Consider the following 19,440-nt stretch of genomic DNA (forward strand, 5'->3'; position numbering starts at 1 on the left):
GAATATTTAAATTTTGAACAAGATGCTGGGACGCTTTTTGACCGTATAAAAAATCATGAAGCTTTTCAGGAGTACGTAAATAATAGTCCTTCGTAATGTGACGTTCCAGCTAATTTTGGAATCATTAAAAATAGAAAGTTCAAATTAAAATCTAATTTTAATATTTTTTCAATATTATTGTTGCTGTGTAATTCATAGTCAGCAAAGTTTCAGAAATCTTTTTGAAAAGAGAGTCGCTGGACTCACATCTAAACTCGTGAGATCGGGGCTCTGACAATTTCTTTAGCTAGGGTAACCTGATAGGCAACGTTCGCACTTTTAGGTATTATTATTTTACTGTACTGAACCTAAAGATGCAGAGCAGCAGTCCACCGATAAACATCTTAAGCCCCGGAAATATGTCCGGAGACTGACTGGCTCGTCCAAATTTAAATATTTTAATATAATACCTATTGATTTGATTAACTTCTTATTATTTAAACGAAACCCTCTTTAAAATCTCTTCAAGATAAGAGGGAGTTTTTCAATAGGCCCACCTGAGATCGATCGTTCATCTAACGAAACCAGTCTGAAATTTCAAAATTATATAAAAACGTTTAATTGGAAAAACCCCAAAAATCCAGAACGTTACAGTACATTAATTCTTTTATTTATAAATTTAATCATTGAAAAAAAATTAGGAGAACGGTTGACTCTAAAGCTATCCGGGCTACTTTCTGCTTCTTTCATAATTAAGCGCTCAAAATTGCACATTACGTTTTTGAGCTCTTCGACGTCAAAAATTTGATTTTCATGCAACTTTGACACACACACACACACACACACACACACACACACACACACACACAGACACAGAGGCACTCAAGAAGATAACTGATAAACGAAAATGAGAATACTGCAGCTAAACATCAACCACTGTGAAGCGGCACATGATTTGCTCATGCAGACAGTACGTGAACAAAAGCTTGACCTTGTGCTTATATCGGAACCGTATAAACACCTCGGCGGCCAACCATGGGAAACTGACTGCACCAAAAAAGCTGTCATATGGTCCTGTCACAAGCTCCCCTTCCAGAGTGTCGTTAACAATGGCAGCGCCGGCTTTGTAGCAGCATCGGTAGATGGCATCCGCTTTTACAGCTGCTACGCACCACCTAGCCTCACTATTGTTGAATTCATGGACTTTCTGGATCGACTGACGGAGGACGCGAAGCAGTACTACCCAGTGGCAATAGCTGGAGACTTCAACGCCTGAGCAGTGGAATGGGGCAGCAAACACACCAACGCTCGAGGTAAAGAACTACTGGAAGCTTTTTCTACGTTAGATGTAGTATTGTTAAACAGCGGCGATGCGCCGACGTACACTAAAGGAGACGCAAGTTCTATTGTGAATCTTACTTTTGTCAGCAGCAGCCTCATCAGAGGAAACTACGACTGGAAGGTGATGGAGATCTACACGGCCAGCGATCACAATGCGATTTTCTGGGAAGTATCAAAGGACCAGAATCCTAGAAGACCGGCTAAGAAACTTGACATCGTTGGGTGGAAGGTGAAATCCTTTGACCCAGGTGCTCTAGTAGCTGCCCTAAATAGTGAACCGCTTACTACTGGATCTGCAGAAGAAATGACCAAGGACTTGATGAAGAGAGTGACCCAGGCTTGCGACACCTGCATGCCCCGTAAACGGGGCATGAACCAAAGACACTCGTCGCACTGGTGGAACGAACACATCAGCTTCCTACGGAAAGAGTGTCTCAAGAAAAGAAGAATATCTCAGCGTGGTTATCGGCGGCCTGACTCAGCGGAACTAGTCGCAGAATACAAAAAAGCTCGTCGACATTTAAACAAAGCCATCAAGGATAGCAAGAAGAACTGCTGGAAAGAGCTAATCAACGAGGTGGACAAAGACTTGTGGGGTAGACCTTACAAGGTAGTCATGGCACACCTGAAATATCAGCCAATGCCGTCTCCTACGTGTCCTCAACTCTTACAGAAGATCGTGACTGCGCTGTTTCCACGACAGCGCGTTTTCAACTATCTGTTGACACAGGACGAACTGAATGATATTCCACCTGTCACGAAAGAAGAACTGATGGAAGCATGTAACCGCGTCGGGAATAATAAAGCACCGGGATTGGACGGAATCCCTAATATTGCCTTGAAAACATCTATTAAAGCAGCGCCAGCGTTATTCCTCGACGTCTACAACATCTGCTTGAAGGAAGGGATTTTTCCTCGGAAGTGGAAACAACAACGGCTGGTACTACTTCCTAAAGGGAAAAAGCCACCGGAAGAACCGTCATCTTATCGTCCACTCTGCATGCTGGATACAGCCGGTAAGATACTAGAACGTATAATCCACCAAAGGATAGAAGCAGTTGTCGATCCACTCTTGGCAGACAATCAGTACGGATTTCAGAAAGGACGATCAACCCTGGACGCGATCAACCTGGTTGTCGGTATAGCCAAAGACGCAATCGCCGGTACCAGATGGAAGGGGGGAACGAAGAAATATTGCCTGGTGGCAACTTTAGACATAAAAAATGCCTTTAACTCCGCCAACTGGGATTGCATCATGCAAGCCCTTCAAGAGATGAACGTATCAGGATACCTACGAAGGATAGTCGCTAGCTACTTCACAGATAGAGTCCTGAGATATGACACGAAGAATGGTCCAAAGGAGTATGATATTACCGGAGGTGTACCCCAGGGTTCTGTTCTGGGTCCACTTCTGTGGAATGTCATGTATGATGGCTTGCTGAGACTGACTCTTCCAAGAAGTGTCAAGCTTGTTGCATATGCAGACGATGTAGCTGTCGTAATCGTTGCGAAACACCTAGATGAGATAAACCACATGTTCGGTATCACCTTTGAGAAAGTTAACCGGTGGATGGATTCAATGAATCTACAACTGGCTAAACAGAAGACTGAGGCTGTGCTTATTACCAGCAGAAAAGTGATAGAGACCATAAAGCTGAAAGTCGGAGAACAAGAAATCACATCACAACCATATATCCGATATCTGAGAGTGATGCTTGATGCCCGACTCAACTTTAAGCAGCAAGTCGAACACGTGAGTGCAAAAGCATCAGCAGTGGTAGCTAGCTTAGCACGACTGATGCCAAACGTCGGAGGCCCAAAGCAGAGCAGAAGACTACTATTATCATCTGTAGTCACATCAGTGCTCACTTACGGAATATCTATATGGGCGGACGCACTAGAAAAGCAAGAATCATGGAGAAAGGCTGGACCAGTCTACCGTCTGAGTGCCTTAAGAGTAGCAAGTGCCTTCCGCACAATATCTATGGAAGCAGTGTGTGTCATCTCTGGAACTTTGCCTCTCAGAGTCTTAGCTGAGGAAAGACGGATCCTTTACCAACGAAAGAAGTCGACCACACTAAGCGCTAAGGAGCTTGGAACAGAAGAGCGGCAGAGGAGCATAAGTAGATGGCAACTACAGTGGGATGCCACAGTGAAGGGTAGGTGGACGCATCGTCTCATACCAAGGATCAACGTTTGGCTGAACTGGAGTCACGGTGAGGTCAACTATTATCTTACACAGATGTTATCAGGACACGGCTGTTTCCGGGCGTATCTCCACCGCTTCAAGCATGATGATTCTCCGGAGTGCCCGTCCTGCTCAGGAGTCAATGAAGATGCAGAGCACGTTTTCTTTGAGTGCCCACGATTTTACCCACAGCGAGATGAGCTGGAGATGATCCCAAAGAAGAAAATCCAACCAGAGACAATAGTAGAAGCAATGTTGTTATCAAGAGCCTCCTGGAACGCCATCAGCACATTTGCAACAGAAGTCCTTATAGACTTGCGTTCCATCGAAAGAAGAAGAGCAAATGACAACAACTAGAAGAAAGGTAAAATAACACCTTAGCTACAAGAAGAAAGAGCAGTAGCTAGATCCTCCCCTCACGAAGTAATGCCTAACGGCGGTTTCCATGAGGGATTAGGGGAAAGAGGAAAAGGGGTTTAGGGTTTAGTGGGTAGGGGCACTAGCGTCGAGTTTTAGTATGACACTGCGTCGAGTCGCCACATATCCAGGCCAAACAACTATGCCTAGAATCCGTAAAAAGGATTCCCCTAAAAAAAAACACACACACACACACACACACACACACACACACATGCACATACCCCGTGTAAAAAAAAAAAAAAAACATATCCCGTGTCGGGCAGCTGGTTCCTGCATCGGGCACTTCCCCAGGTGGCGGATAGGGGAATGCCCGGCAGTAATGTAAGGTACCGAAGAAATAAAATACTCGGGGTGGACCAAACCTATCAAACAACGATATAGAAATGTCAGAACAATCCCAAACATTGCATACAGTAACGAGGATGGATAACTCAGTGCCGGCGAGGGAAGGCGTGCAAACGGGCCTGAACTTGTCGCTATCAAGCTACCGTTACGACAGCGGGGTGGACCCCATGGCTCTGCTGTCTGTAAATTCTACAGGGAGTACAAAAACAGTCCCGATGAAAGAAGATGGACATCCATTAAAAGTTCCTCCTAACAGTGGAGGACCTTTTGCTCCCGTCACTATTCAAGCCTACCGAGGAAGGATTAATTCCGCACCGAACGTCACTGGCCAACAGTCGCCAACGGAGCGGCTTGGTAGCAAGATTGAAGGTTACTTCATCAAAGACAAGAAGAATCTCCACCATGAGATCAGAAAATTGGTTACCTCCATCATTACGGCATATAGGCTGGACAAAAAATTGAATCGGAGTGTTTTGTTTTCCTTGATCGCCCCTTTTATTTATTAAGGGCGCCACTAGATTTTTGGACTCAGTATCCAGAAACTGGACCAGAACATGGAGTGATAGGTCAGGGTCGTGAGAGATTGCTGAAAGGAACCAAAACTTAAACACATAAATTCGTTTAAGAAAATTATTTATTTATCAAATCCCTTTTACAATTGGAATAATGGCCAAGGTCAATATAACCAAGGCCAATATAACAATTTATAAAATTTCATAGAATAAATTCATTCACACACAACTCTCATTCGGTTATATGTAGTGCCCGCTGTCCATTAGACCCTCACGCTACTCTATCGACTTTGCGCTGTCCACCGGACCCTCACGCTACTCTAACTTATTTCACGCTGTCCCCCGGGCCCTCACGTCACTGCGCTGAACCATCACGTTACTACACACGCTGTCCACACAGTGCACGCTGTCCCCCGGACTTTCACGTTACTACTAAGAGAACTACCCCGAAGCCAGAGGAGTATACCATGAAACCAAGGTAGTCTCTTAACGCACACACAACCACACTATTTCCTAATTCCAATAATAATAACTTAATTTCAATCATAATAAATAAATTTTCCAATTATTATTTTACTAATCAATACTTCGTAATTTTTAATTCTTTAATTTTCTATTCTTGTTTACTAATTATAAATTTTCTATTTCCTAAATTACTGCTGTATCTTCAATGTTACAAACAATAATTATCAAATTACAATTCTAAATTATCAGGAATTAAATCCATTCTTTATGTCCGAGAATTTACTAAATAAATTTATACCATTCATTTTAGTCTAAGTTAAATAAATTCCGATAATTGACTAAACTTAAATATTGTCTAACTTAATTTTATTTAATCCAAATTATTTTGTTCAATTCTGAGCCATTTTAATTAATCCATTTATCAGCGGTAAATTTTACTAGATTTTATTTTCATCGCAACGTGAAATTTGGACAAAAGAATAGCCTACTGTATTTTACTTTATATATCTTGAAACTTGGAATTTATTTTTCTTGAGTTTATTTTATTTTAAACGAACTAAAACTTTAGTCTCGACCTTGAGTGTCCTCTACTCAGCGTCTCCGCGCGGGAAAAGATGGCCGACTCTCTCTCTCGGTATTGCGTCTTTGTCGCACAACTCGCTAATTTAATTTTTTGAACAAAATTTTACAAATGTTTTATTCTCTAATTTTTTTGCTAAATAATTTAGATTAAAAATTATACTGATTTCAATAATTATTTCCTAACTCTACTTTTATTTGAATTATGACAAATTCCTTAATCTCATACTGAAATAATTTTATGGAAATAATTTTAGTGTGGAATAAATTTTTCTCTTAAATAATTTTAATTAAGCTGTTTACTCAATTCTATCCGTCTAGCTTAAGCCAAATTATTATTCAACGATTATCAATAAATAAATTTTATACATGACATGCGAGTCTGAAATTAATAATCTGAAGTTAATTCCTGGTATTATTAACCCAGATAAGACTATGTGTAAAATAGATAACCTGACATAAACGAGTTATTTTCCCTAAACAAATTAATTAATTAACTACCCGAAATGAGTCCTAGTATTATTAATTAGTTGTTTTATAATTTATTCTAAATTTAATACTAAATTTAATGCTTAAAAACTAACGATTGTGACCGAGAACGAAATGGCGGTGACCTTTAGCCGACATGACGACCTGGCTGATGCCGCAGACCCGAGAGATAATTAACTCGTTATTTGTACCTGGAGTTTGTATAATTTTATTTGCACTCCCTCGGTGAGCTGCAACTCTTCGTCTTCGAGACTGATGTGAATTCTCCTTTAGTGAGGTAGTCTCGATTTGGCGGCGAAACTCTGATCACTATCATTAGCTCTCTGGATATTTATAACGCCTTAGCTGGATGTTTTAAAAACTTGCGTGTCGTCCAGTCAAGCCACTCAGTCACAATGAGTCTTACCAAATTTCGTTCTACGTTTGTTACTTCCTCTGCTCTCCCCACTACCACTACGCTGGCTTCTCCACCTTGGGGTCATTATTACTAGCTTCAAACGAGGGCTTTAGATCACAGCGCACTGTGACCTGTCGATAAATAACTGAGTACTGAAAAAGGGGAATTACCGGGTAACGATCACTCCGTTACAAAATCTCCAGGTATGTCGGTGTCATCGACCCAAACAACTCCGGGCCTGACCAAAAAACCACAGCTACCCTTGGTCACTCCTAAGAAACCACCACAGCAAGAAAAAGACAACAACAAGAAGAGGCAGTTGTCCACGCCCAGCCCTTCTTCAACAATCGAGAAGCCACCAGAAAAAAGGACAGCCCGGGAGGTCACCTGGACTACAGTTAACTGAAATAGGAAGACGAAGGAAAAAGATCACGAAACAGCCCCCACCCCTACTGAAGCTCAAAACCAGTCAAGTAAGGGTGCTTCTAATAAACCTAGGAGGAAGAAGAAATTATTTATTAGGTAACATCATATTTATTAAAAAAATTAGGACGACGGTTGACCCTAAAGGCCATCCCTGCAACTTCCCGCTCATTTTGTACTTAAGCGCTAAAAACTACACATTACGTTTTTGTGTCATATTGAGCTCTTCGAGCTCAAAACTCTAATAGCAGTTTAGTAAAACACAATTTTTTGAATTTTAAAACGGCAATAACTTTCGAAAGAATGCACCGATTTTCACACAGTTCGCGGCATTTGACTCGGTCTAAATGGTATTCAAAATCTAAGTTTGGTCAAGCCCTTCCGAATGGCGTCAACCACGATGAAATCGGTCAAGCCGTTCAAAAGTTATAAGAGGGTTACTTACATACACACACACACACACACACACACACACACACACACACACACACACACACACACACACACACACACACACACACACATACATACAGACATAGTGACACCCTCGCGGGAATAGTCAGGAAAGCTTCCTAGAACCTCAAAACGTCAAGATCTGATGAGAACTCGATTTTCGAAAAACGGGGTAAAACCAATGACTTCCCGATTTTTGAAAATTTTCAATTTTCTTAGCGGGAAGTTAAAAATCTGGAAAACGGTTGACCCTAAAGGCCATCCCTGTAACTTCCCGCCAACTCTATACCTAAACGCTTGAAATTGCACTTATGACGTTTTTGAGCTTTTCGAGCTCATAAATACAATTTGTTTGTTATTTCGAGCTCTCCGAGCTCAAAAAATAGCTTTTGTATACTTTTGAGCTCTTTGAGCTCAAAAATTTGATAGAAGTTTGATAAAACACTATTTTTTAAATTTTCAAATCGCAATAACTTTTGAATGAATAAACCGATTTTCATGCGGTTGGTAGCATTCGACGCAGTTTCTTAAGTTTTATTGAGAATTCTCAAGTTTAAATCGATAAAACGAAAAATTAAGGAGTAATTCCGAAAAAACATTTTTTTCGTTTTTTTTTTCGGTTTTCTTTCGTTCACGCTATATCTCGAACGAATTAACCGATTTCGACCGGATTAGTGGTAATCGACGTGGTTTTTCAAGTTTAAAAGCGGATTCATTTTTAGAGTTGATCGATAAAACCGTTTAAAAGTTATTCCAAAAATACCACTTTAAAAAATGATATTTTTCTTATTTTTTTTTTGAGATTTTCCAAAATTTCTAAAAATCTATCGGTCCAAATCAGTTCAAATTCTTAGGAAATTTAAGTTTGAGGGAACTTTTTAGAACGCCATTTAGTAGATTCCGATCGGTTCAATCGTTCAAAAGTTATAAGTGATCCACATACTTAGGAGATACTGCTACCGGGCGCGTCTCCCCGAGCGGATGGGAGAACGCTCGCTGTCCTTGGATGACACTTAATCTCTTAGTTGATGAGGTACAGCGGGTAGGAGCCAAGCAAAATAACCAAACAAAATAAGCTCCCGTGGACAAAACTCCCCTTTAATGGGTTGGTCACACTAACTGACCTAGCAAGACGATTGGTTCCTGCTGTAACTCACTGGGAGTGTCCGGAACCTGTATCGTAGTTTCCGACGATGCAGGCCACGGCTGATGTGAGCTTGCTCTGCCGAGGTGAAAGTTGCAGCAGTGGATCAGGAGCCAGCCACTTCGGGCCTTGATCAGGATGTACGCAGTGAGTGTTAGAGATCGGAATCTTCACCGCTCCGAGCGAGTCTAGTCCATCCGTGTATTCCGGGACTGGCTAAGTGTCGGCTAGGCCTCAGGGAACTGGGGTAGGAGTACTATCTTCGAGGGTACACCCGTTCCTAGTTATGACAACCCGCTCCACTCCGTACGATGCGCTGGTAAATCAAAAAAGTATGAGTAAGTTACAGGAAACAAACAAGAGTGGAAACGGGCTACATGCCCAACAAGCAGCGATCGAAACGAGCGCTGAAATGAAGCGGTCACAAGCGTTGGAACGCCTAGAGAAACTGCCCAGCGAGTTAAATGTTTTCGTTCAGTCAAAGGTCGACATCCACAAGGAGATAAAAAACAAGACGAGTAGTGTAGCGAACGCACTTCAACTTTTCAAAAAACTGCTCGAACTGACAAAACACGGGAATAAATTTGTTGCTTTTGCTGACGATTTGCTCGTCTTAGTAGAAGGCTCTTCGAGAAAAGAAATAGAGCATAATAGTTAAATAGCAGTACGTATAGTAGACAAATAGTAGACACGAAGAAAGGTCCAAAGGAGTATGATGTTACTGGAGGTGTAACGCAGGGTTCTGTTCTCGGTCCATTTCTCTGGAATGTCATGTACAACGGATTGCTGAGACTGAAACTACCAAGAAATATCAAACTAGTAGCGTACGCGGACGACGTAGCCGTAGTAATCGTCGCCAAGCATCTTGATGAGATAAAACATATGTTCGCTATCACCTTTGAGCAAATTAACCAGTGGATGGACACAGTAAATCTACAACTGGCTAAACAGAAGACCGAGGCTGTACTTATCACTAGCAGAAAAGTGATGGGAACGATCAATCTAAATGTAGGAGACCAAGAAATCACATCCCAACCATTCATTCGATATCTGGGAGTGATGCTCGATACCCGACTTAACTTCAAACAACAAGTTAAACACGTGACCGCCAAAGCATCAGCAGTAGTAGCTAACCTAGTACGATTGATGCCCAACATCGGTGGCCCGAAGCAGACAAGGAGGTCATTGCTATCATCAGTAGTTACATCGGTCCTCACATATGGTATATCCATTTGGGCCGACGCACTTGGGATCCAAGAATCATGAAGGAAAGCATGTCCAGTTTACCGACTAAGCGCGCCAAGAGTAGCCAGCGCCTTTCGAACAATATCAGAGGAAGCAGTGTGTGTCCGGAACTTTGCCGCTCAGAGTCCTAGCTGAGGAAAGACGTAACCTTTACCAACGAAAGAGGAAAACCACACGAAGTGCCGAGGAACTCAGAGCTGAAGAACGGCAGAACAGCATCGCACGATGGCAATCGCAGTGGGACGCTGCGACAACAGGGAGATGGACACACCGTCTCATACCGAAGATCGACGTTTGGCTAAACCGAAGTCATGGCGAGGTCAATTACTATCTGACGCAGTTGTTGTCAGGACATGGATGTTTTCGGACGTATCTTCACCGCTTCAAGCATGATGATTCACCGGAGTGCCCGTCCTGCCCAGGAATCAATGAAGACGCGGAGCACGTTTTCTTTGAGTGCCCACGATTTTACCCACAGCGAGATGAGCTGGAGATGATCCTAAAGAAGAAAATCCAACCAGAGACAAAAGTAGAAGCAATGTTGTCATCAAGAGCCTCCTGGAACGCCATCAGCACATTTGCAACAGAAGTCCTCATAGACTTGCGTTCCATCGAAAGAAGAAGAGCAAATGACAACAACTAGAAGAGAGGTAAAATAACACCTTAGCTACCAGAAGAAAGAGCAGTAGCTAGATCCTCCCCTCACGAAGTAATACCTAACGGCGGTTTCCATGAGGGATTAGGGGGAAGAGGAAAAGGGGCTTAGGGTTTAGTGGGTAGGGGCGCTAGCGTCGAGTTTTAGTATGACACTGCGTCGAGTCGCAACATATCCAGGCCAAACAACTATGCCTAGAATCCGTAAAAAGGATTCCCCCCCTCAAAACAAAAAAAAAACACACACACACACACAAACACACACACACACACACACAAACATTCGGGGCTGAGGAGAAACTGCTACCGGATGCGTCTCCTCGAGTGGATGGAAGGATGCTCGCTGTCCTTGGACGACACTTAATCTCTTAGTTGATAAGGTACAGCGGGTAGGAGCCAAGCGAAATAACAAAAAAAATGAGCTCCCGTGGACAAAACTCCTCTGTAATGGGTTGGTCACACTAACTGACCTAGCAAGACGATCGTTCTCTGCTGTGACCCACTGGGAGTGACCGGAACCTGTATCGTAGTTTCCGAAGATGCAGGCAACGACTGATGTGAGCTCGCTCTGCCGAGGTGTAAGTTGCAGCAGTGGATCAGGAGCCAGCCACTTCGGGCCTTGATCAGGAAGTACGCAGTGAGTGTTAGAGATCGGAATTTTCACCGCTCCGAGCGAGTCTAGTCCGTCCGTCTATACTGGGACTGACTAAGTGTCGGCTAGGCCTCAGGGAACTGGGGTAGGAGTACTATCTCCGAGGGTACACCCGTTCCTAGTTATGGCAACCCGCTCCACTCCATACGATGCGCTAGTAAATCAAAAAGTATGAGTAATTCACAGGAAACAAACAAAAGTGAAAACGGGCCTTATGCCCAGCAAGACGCACTGCTACTTAGTGCAAAGATGAAGAGGACAGATGCTCTGGTACATCTGGAGAAGCTAGTCAGTGGACTGCAGGACTTTCTCCATACCAAGCAAAATGTCCACAAGGAGATCAAGTCGAAGTCGTCGAACATCTGCAGTGCCCTGAGAAGGTTCAAGAAACTGGACAAAGAGTGGCAGGACATCCAACAGCAATACGGTAATGTCGTGATGAAGACGAGTGTGACAGCGGTTCCACCTGCAAAAGCCGACACGTTTGTCGAAGAGATGGACACAGGTGGCGAGGGTAACGTCGAGTCAGTTGTCGAAGACAGAGAAGAAACTGAAACTGATATCAGGCCTGGAAAAGGAAGGAGCGAAATTTCCCAGACTCAATGACCAGCCGTACTAAGAAGAAGGACCTTAAACCAAGTCCTCCGAAAAACGCAATAACAGAACGGCGGAAAAAAGGAGGTGAATGAGTGGCAAAAAGTCCAGTCAAGGAAGTCCAAGAGAAAGCAAGCAAAAGCAAAGCTCCGGGAGCAACCGCCGAAGAAGTCTAGGCCAGAGCCTAAGCGGAAAAAACCGCGCAAACGGATCAGGCCGAACGCACTGATCATCCACCCAGCAGAGACAGAAAAGTATGCTGAGATTCTGAAGCGAATAAGGCAGGACGTCCCTGACGAACAGGTCCGTACTACAGTGGATAAGATCCAAAGAACTAGGACCGGGAGCTTGCTGATTACGCTTTCAAGGAAGAGCACTGACCGAAGCCAAGCCTTACAGAAGACCATCGCGGGCATCCTCCAAGAAGACACGAAGGTAATCTGCAAAGGACCACAGGAAGACGTCGAAATCCGAGATCTTGACGATACCACAACCAAGGAGGATATTTAGGCTGCCTTGCGAACGGTAATCGGAGTAACCTGCGAGATACCACTAGGGACAATTAAGATTCGTAAGGCCTACAGAGGTACTCAGACAGCTGTTATGACACTAGCAGCAGCTGCAGCGCGGAAGATATTGGCAGGAAGCGGTAAAATCCGGATCGGCTGGGCCAACTGCCGAATCAGAGCTACGAGGAGACCAATCAAATGTTTCAAGTGCTGGCATTTTGGACATCATGGATCCCAGTGCAAAAACAATGTGGATCGGTCTAAGCTATGTATTAGGTGCGGACAAAAGGGACACAAGATTGCTGAATGCAAAAACCCAGCGAAATGTGGATTATGCGCGGACCAAAGTGCGGAGAACGCGGCCCATCATGCCGGCGCATCCAGGTGCCCAGTATTTAAAGAGGCACTTCAGAAGATAACAAAAAAACAGACATGAAGATATTGCAGCTAAACCTAAACCATTGCGACGCTGCGCATGATCTGCTTATACAAACACCAAGAGAACTAGAGTTAGACTTAGTAATAATAGCAGAGCTGTACAGACACCTGAATACCCAGCCTTGGGAATCTGACAGCACCGCCAAGGCTCCCGCCAAGGCACCCACATGCCCACAACTTGCAGAGAATCGTTACCGCGCTGTTTCCGCAGCAACGCGAGCTTCATTATGAGTTAGCTCAAGGCGAACTGGAGGACATTCCACCTGTCACGGAAGAAGAACTGACGGAGGCTTGCAACCGCGTAGGTAATAATAAAGCACCAAGATTAGACGGAATCCCTTATATTGCCTTAAAAACAGCTATAAAGGCAGCACCGGCATTATTCCTGGATGTTTACATCACCTGCCTCAAAGAAGGGTTTTTTCCTCGAAAGTGGAAACAGCAACGGTTAGTGCTGCTTCCTAAAGGGGAAAAAGCCACCGGATGAACCGTCATCTTATCGCCCACTTTGCATGCTAGATACAGCGGGTAAGATATTTGAACGCATAATTCACCAGAGAATTAAAGCAGTTGTAACAGGGCTATTTACCCTGTGACGGTAAAACCGCATACGCGTGATAATTATTCGACGCAGCACTGGCGCGTCTCGGTCTTCGGGACCCATTAGCATTAAGTGGGGGAAATTTTAGGTTTCTTGGCTGATCGCGTAGCTGCGGTGAGTTAGAAGTAGTGCAGTGACCAACGCAATAACATCGCTAGCCAAAACAGTCCAAAGAAGGAAGCCTGAGTTTCCAAATCACAAAAATTACACAGGTATTGAGACTTTGATTCCTTTGATGAGCCAAGGGGGTCGTATACCCGGCTCATCAATTTTACTACTTCTCATTATTAAATCAAAATTTTGATAATTCAATTGTTTATAATATTTTGCCTAATAATAATCAAATAATTAATTAATTGTCATTAATTCTTATTCGTTAGCATTGTGAACATTTTTCTTGGGGATATTATACCCGAGGAATGTTCTAGACCTCTTGGGTTTGGAAGTCGTGAGTAATTGATTTGTTAATTTGGCCAATTGATAATTGTTAACATCTTAGATTGGTTTAAATAAATTTATTTTATTAATTAAATTCTAAACATCGAGAAGGTTCCAATCGACACGACATAGTATTCGATACCCAAGGTCCAAAACGTGCTACGCAGCTACGAACAACGGCGTCCATTTTGAGCGCGCAAATTCCTTTGTGAATTTTACTACGCAACAATTTACGATATTAACAACTGGACTATTATTATAAATTATAACAATTGAATTATCATTTATTAATATTATTTATTACAAGAAAGTATTATTTATTGAATATAATTTATTGAGAATTGGCTATTGAACTTCGACGCAATTGAGATCGAATTACCCGTGGATAATTTTTCGTGAATTTATTTCATATTGAGACAAATTGTTTTATTAATTATTTATAAATCGAAAAATTCCACGTGGTCATTTATACATTGAACTATCAAAGACTAAAATTATTATTTTATTGGAATTATTTGTAAAACTATTTATCAGTGTGGATTACGTCCGAGAAAATTTAGTTAGAGTTTTACAAAGAATTATTCTTAAGAATTTATTCAAAATTTAAGAAATAAAATTACGAGTTGAAATTGGAGTAAAATTTTGCGTCAATATTGTTCCTAAAATTTTATTTAATGTTGAGTATTAAACTCGTGGATAATTTGGAATAAATTCAAGCGTCGGTTTTTAGTGTAGAGTTTTTTGAGAATTGAATTATTAGTTGTGAAAATGGGTTACGATTTAATTTCGAGCTAATGACTGAAAAATTTAATAAAAATTAATGTAACTTTTGGAGTTTAATTTTATGAGTCAGAAGTAAAAAGTAAAGTAGAGCCAGTGTGTGTGTGTGAGCGGGTTATGTGTGTGAAGATCGTGCGGGTGGTGTGAGGCATTTCTAGAGCGTGTGTGCCAAGTGGACAACGGTAGTAAGTTAGAAGCCGTTGTATAGACGCCAAGTGGGGTACAATGGTAGTAAGATAGAAACTGCGGTATAGACGCTCCATAAGAGGGTACCGTCAGGATTAAGAATTTTGATAGAGCGTGAGGGTCCGGTGGACGGCGTGACTTAGTTAGAAACTGCGGTATAGACGCTCCATAAGAGGGTACCGTCAGGATTAAGAATTTTGATAGAGCGTGAGGGTCCGGTGGACAGCGCGACTTCGTTAGAAACTGCGGTATAGACGCTCCATAAGAGGGAACCGTCAGGATTAAGAATTTTTGTTAGTTTTAAGAAGTCCTGGTCAGCCGTTAGTTAGGCTGTAGTCTTAAGTTGTTAATTGTACAAGCGAGGGCACGAGTTGTTATTTTATTTTGTTGTTAAATAAATACCGGTCATTTTTGTTGAATAAAAATTTATTTCTTTCAGATCACCTTCCTCCACTCTCTCTTCCTGTAGATTATAAGCTCAGCTCTGGTTTCCGGTTCCAGGAACCGAGATACAAAATCCTGGTGGCGCCCTTGTTAATTTAGAATCATTTTTGCTAGGTATTGTTTTATTTTATTAAATTAATTAAGGGGCCAATGAGCGGCATAAACACAACCGTTACACAGTAGTCAACCCACTCCTGGCAGATAATCAGTATGGATTTTAGAAAGGACGATCAACCCTGGACGCAATCAAACGGGTTGTTGATACGGCCAAAGAAGCAATCGCAGGAACCAGATGGAAGGATGGAACGAAGAAGTATTGCCTGGTGGCGACTCTAGACATCAGAAACGCCTTCAACTCCGCCAATTGGGAATGCATCATGCAGACCTTCCAAGAGAAGAATGTCAAGATAAACCATATGTTCGATCTCACTTTTGAGTGTGTTAACCGGTAGATGGACGCAGTAAACCTGCAACTGGTGCAACACAAGACTGAGTCAGTGCTTATTACCAGCAGAAAAGTGGTAGAGACCATTAAGCTGACAGTCGGCGAATAAGAAATCACATCACAACCTTATATCCGATATTTGGGAGTGATGCTTGATGCCCAATTCAACTTCAAGCAGCAAGTGGAACATGTCAGTGCCAAAGCGTCAGTAGTGAGGGCTAGTCTCGCACGACTGATGCCGAACGTCGGAGGCCCAAAGCAGAGCAGGAGGCTGCTATTGTCATCAGTAGTCACATCGGTGCTCACCTACGGAATATCCATTTGGGCTGACGCACTAAAGACGCAAGAATCATGGAGAAAGGCTGGATCAGTATATCGACTGAGTGCCCTACGAGTAGCTAGCGCCTTCCGAACAATATCAGAGGAAGCAGTGTGTGTTATTTTCGGTTCTCTGCCTCTCAGAGTCCTAGCTGAGGAAAGACGGAACCTATATCAACGAAAAAGGTCAACTACACTGAGCCCTGAAGAACGTAGAAGGAAAGAATGGCAACACAGCATCACAAGATGGCAACAGGAGTGGAATGCTGCAGAGAAAGGTCGGTGGACGTACCGTCTCATACCTCGGATTGATGTGTGGTTCAACCGGAGTCACGGTGAGATCAACTATTATTTAACGCAGATGTTATCAGGACACGGATGTTACCGGAAGTATCTTCATCGCTTTAGGCACGATGATACCCCAGAGAGCCCGTCCTGTCCAGGGGTCAATGAAGATGCGGAGCATGTTTTCTTTGTGTGTCCACGTTTCAACCAACAGCGCGATGAGTTAGAGAAGATTCTGAAAAAGAGAACTCAACCAGAGTTAATAGTAGAAGCAATGTTGTCGTCAGAAGCTGCCTGGAACGCTACAAGCACTTTTTCTACAAAAGTGCTTACAGAGTTGCGATCCATTGAGAGGAAAAGAGCGAAAGACATAATCAAGAAGGAAGAAATAACATCTTAGCCACCAGAAGGAAGAGCGGCAGCTAATTCCTCCCCCCGCGAAGAAATGCCTTACGGCGGTACCATGGGGGATCAGAGGATAGAAGAGAAAGGGGTTTAGGGTTTAGTGGGTAGGGGCGTCAGCGTCGAGTTTTAGTATGACGCTGAGTCGAGTCATCACATATCCAGGCCAAACAGCTATGCCTAGAATCCGTAAAAAGAATTCCCCCCCCCTGAGGAAAAAAAACACACACACACATACATACATACATACAGACAGACATAGTGACAACCTCGCAGAGATAGTCAGGGAAGCTTCTTGTGACCTTCAAACGTCGAAATCTGATGAAAACTCAATTTTGGCAAAACAGGGTGAAAACAATAACTTCCTGATTTTTGAAAATCTTCGATTTTCTTAGCGGGAAGTTAAAAATTTTATTTTTTGAGGAAGAACTCATTGAAATTTTCATTTGGTAACTTAATAGTTAATTAACAATATGAAAATTAATGAATAATTTGAACTTTTATATATCATATTAAAGTACAACTATTGAACTATGTGTCCTAAAAGTTTTGTTAAAATATCTTTAATAGCTTTTTATCTATTAATTTTTTAATTGAAAGTCATAAAAATTTTATGAAAGTCATCGAAATGGAAGTAGATTTCATAATAAATAGAAAAACAACTACCAAGATTGTATGAAAAAAAAAAATTTGTTGAGAATAATGATAAAAATATGTATAGATAAAAATATGTATAGATTTATAGGAGCTATATATTGGACAATTCAATCGAAAAAACGACTGCAAGAGTAAAATTCCATTGAAAACCTACAGATGTATAGGTTATTTTGAGTTTAGAAGAATGAAATGGTACGAAAATAGAAGCATGTTTAATGGGCTTTAAAATGCAATTAACAAAAATTCGATAAGTTATTTTATTCAAAAGTTATGCGCGAAAGAATCTGCCAGAAACTGAATTTTTAGGATTTTGAAAATTTTTAAACCCTGTAATTTCTGAACTACTTGACCGATGAAGCTCATCTTTGAACTAGGCCTTGGTATTCATCTAAAAATTGAGTATGTTAAGTTTGAAAAGGATCCATTATGAATTAGAGACGCTATCGTCCGGATAAGCCGCGTTATATCGTATACAGCGTGTCCCAAAAGTCACGAACGCCATTGTAGCATCTGATGAAAAAAATAATTCTGAGACGAAGTCCTTAGCCATTTTTCAATTAACCACATAGATAAATAATTATTAATTAAAAATAACGTCTCTTAATTTGTTAGAGAGAGAGCGCCAGTGTCCAGTAAAGTATGTGCCAAACAAAGACACAACTAACTGTATGACTAACTAGTTTCTATAGCTAACGTAGTAACACATATTTACTTACAAATTCACACGTGCAACCGTCTTCGTTGGAACGCATTTGACTTGACACTAGTGCTCTCTCTCTTACGCATAAAAGGACGTTATTTTAATTAATAATTAATTATCTATGCATCTGATTAAAAAATGGCTGAGGACTTTCGTCTCAAAATTATTTTGTTTATCAGATGCTACAATATATATATATATATATATATATATATATATATATATATATATATATATATATATATATATATATGTATATATATATATAGATTTATAAGATATTTTGGGGGGAGACGATGTATTTGATTTCCATAGAATTTTTTAACAGAAGCTTAGTTTGGGCACTTCCGGTGAAAATTCAAAATTTGAGAAAAAAAATAAAAAATAGTGACACCCTCACGGGAATAGTCAGGGAAGCTTCCTAGGAGCTCAAAACGTCGAGATCTGATGAAAACTCGATTTTCGAAAAACGGGGTGAAAACAATAACTTCCCGATTTTTGAAAATTTTCAATTTTCTTAGCGGAAAGTTAAAAAAAATGATTTCGATAGCTTTTTTGCCTTCGAAAGGAAAAAATTTTGGCTTTCATTTTTTTTGATAAAATTTCTATTTGATCTTTTTTTGATATTTTAGATATATTTTTTTTTTTAAAAGTAAGGTACCGGCGGGTAATAAGCCCTAGCTAAGGGAGATTTTGAAAAAAATCGAAAATATTGCATTTAATCATTGAAATGTAACGTTAATTTTTATATTAATACACTAGCTACAAAATATAATGAAGTTATGGTAGTTTTCACCATAAACAAACACAAAATTAAATTTTTTCAAAAACCTTGCGAATAGGCCTTATTTTACTACGGTAGGGTAATAAGGCCTACGGGTTAAACATACTGGAAATAGTTATACGAAAATCAATAAAATTGGTATTATAGATCAATCATCACTTAAATTTAGCAACAATATTTCTTAAGATGTTGATAAAAATTAGAACAATGATTTTGAATTATTAAATGTAAAATTATAAAAAATGTTTACCATTTACTCAAACCGTTTTTTAGGAATTTCTCCGCGCTACTTTAGCATATGACGGATGATGAAATATAGAAGACAGGGAACATTGTATCGGGACTCTATAAACTTGTAGCGACATTTCTATGCTGGACGCTTTTACTAGAGAAGCCTTTAGCGGAAGCGGTTATTTTAAATAGCATTTCTATCACTTAGGCCTTATTACCCGACAGGCCTTATTACCCGCGGGTACCTTACATAAAAAAATGAACAACTTAAAAAGAAAAAATTGTTCAATTTGATAAGAAAAAAAAATTAACATGGCTTAGCTTGGATTGATCCCACTTGTA

General features: G+C 41.1%; 1 long non-coding RNA gene across 1 annotated transcript; it reads left to right on the forward strand.

Moving 5' to 3' along the window:
- The first annotated feature begins 5,164 nt into the window (after positions 1-5,164).
- LOC123267723 lies at positions 5,165-19,357 on the forward strand. Its single transcript, XR_006510108.1, has 3 exons — positions 5,165-5,175; positions 8,489-8,498; positions 19,194-19,357. It is a non-coding gene; the product is annotated as an uncharacterized LOC123267723 (long non-coding RNA).
- The last annotated feature ends 83 nt before the right edge of the window (positions 19,358-19,440 follow it).

This window comes from Cotesia glomerata, linkage group LG6 (genome assembly GCF_020080835.1).
Source record: "Cotesia glomerata isolate CgM1 linkage group LG6, MPM_Cglom_v2.3, whole genome shotgun sequence".
Lineage (NCBI taxonomy): Eukaryota > Metazoa > Arthropoda > Insecta > Hymenoptera > Braconidae > Cotesia > Cotesia glomerata.